Genomic DNA, 1,599 nt, shown 5'->3' with positions numbered 1-1,599 from the left:
TTAACCGATTAATCGAACCTAATAATCGGCTAACTAATCGATTTTGAAAATAATCGTTAGCTGCAGCTCTAAATGTGTTTAAAAGCAGATTTGTTGCTGTCCACTCTTGTTTGTATGGTTGCAAGGCCAATAAGTGTGCAATTCTCAGCCATTCAGATATCTACATCTGCATTCTACCTGCCTTTTGGAATGGTCTACAAAAAGGCAATCCTTTTTTAATCTGTGCTGCTAAAGGGCATCAGGTTTGGTTGGCAGCATGGAGCATAGGCTTACATGCAACTTACCTGACCCATTACCTCTTGATCTAAGAACCAGTAGAGAAGTCATTTTTTTCCTTCTGTCAAGTTTAAAAAAAAAAAAGTAGAAAATACCAACTGCAACACATTTTTTTTTTATTAGATTCTTCTTTAAATAAAAACACCGCTCCTTTTTTAAATTTATCAGACTTAAAGTGACATTAAAGGCAAATTTTGTTTTCCCCCCTCAACCCAACGTTAATTGAAGCACTTACCTTAAATTATGTCTTTTAGTCCGATCATCTTCTTTCCTGTAGTTTTCAGCCTTCTGTCCGGCGCTGCGGGTCTCCGAACCAGCGGTGACTCCTCTGAGTTTGCTGGCACGTACTCTCCCACGGTGTCTGCATGCAGGTGCACGCGTCCATAGACTTCCCTTGTGTCTTTCCTCGTGACCTTGCCGAAAATGTGAACTGCGCATTCGCCCACCCCAAGATGCTTTGCGGCCACCCGTGCAGTTTCACATTTTCGGACGGGAGCGCGCAGGGAAGACACGGGTTTTAAACCGCTGTTAAAGTGTTTTTTTGTACTTTTTGCATATATCTACTGCTTGCTAGGAAGTGGAGAGTTTTCATAGCAAAGTTGAGGTACCCACAGACATCAGATCTTGATCACCTGTTTTTTTGCAAATTAGGTTATAATCTAATGCAGGGGCGCCCACAGTTTTTCCTCTGGAGATCTACTTTTCAAATGACAAGCTCAATGAGATCTACCAACGAAAAAACACCTGCGGGAGGGGGCGTGGCGGTGCATTTAATTCAATGGCACTGCAGCCAGGCCCCTCGCCCGCAGTGCAATCGCCTGCACTCGCAACCTAGGCACATTAGTGCCTGCGTTCTGGTCCAGTGCGATCCGCAAAAATGCAAGCACTATTTTTGCAGCTCACACTGGACCGGAATGCAGGCACTAATGTGCCTTCATTCTGGGTGATCGAACTGTGGGCGGGGGACAAGGCTGCGGTGCAACCCCACGCCCCCTCCCGCCCCTGAACGCAGGGAGTTGGCCGGCTTGCATTCCGGGGCGTTCTAGAGGCGCCGGCGTCCTATCCTCCCGCGGTGCTCGTGTGGCTGACGTTGCACACGGGGAGAGGTGTCCTATCCCTTTCCGTCTGCAACGTCTGACACCTGCAGCCGCACAAGCACCGCGGGAGCATAGCCGTATTTGCGCACATGGCAAGAAAAATAAGGTCCCCCCCCAACAGGCGTGTGATCTCACCCAGTGCCCTGCATCCAGGATTTTTTATTTTATTTTTTTACTACTTCTTTATTTAAATTTTTACATTTGTAATATTTTTTTTGTACTGTTG

General features: G+C 46.5%; 1 protein-coding gene across 1 annotated transcript in view; it reads left to right on the top strand.

Annotated features, from left to right (window-relative positions):
• FAM210A (family with sequence similarity 210 member A) overlaps positions 1–1,599 on the top strand; it is a 39,312-nt gene that overhangs the window by 4,837 nt on the left and 32,876 nt on the right. The gene's annotated exons all lie outside the window — the stretch shown is intronic.

This window comes from Nanorana parkeri, unplaced genomic scaffold, assembly GCF_000935625.1.
Source record: "Nanorana parkeri isolate BGI_ZX_2015 unplaced genomic scaffold, ASM93562v1 scaffold255, whole genome shotgun sequence".
In the NCBI taxonomy this organism is placed as follows: Eukaryota; Metazoa; Chordata; class Amphibia; order Anura; family Dicroglossidae; genus Nanorana; species Nanorana parkeri.
This window is presented reverse-complemented; position numbering and strand designations above follow the sequence as displayed.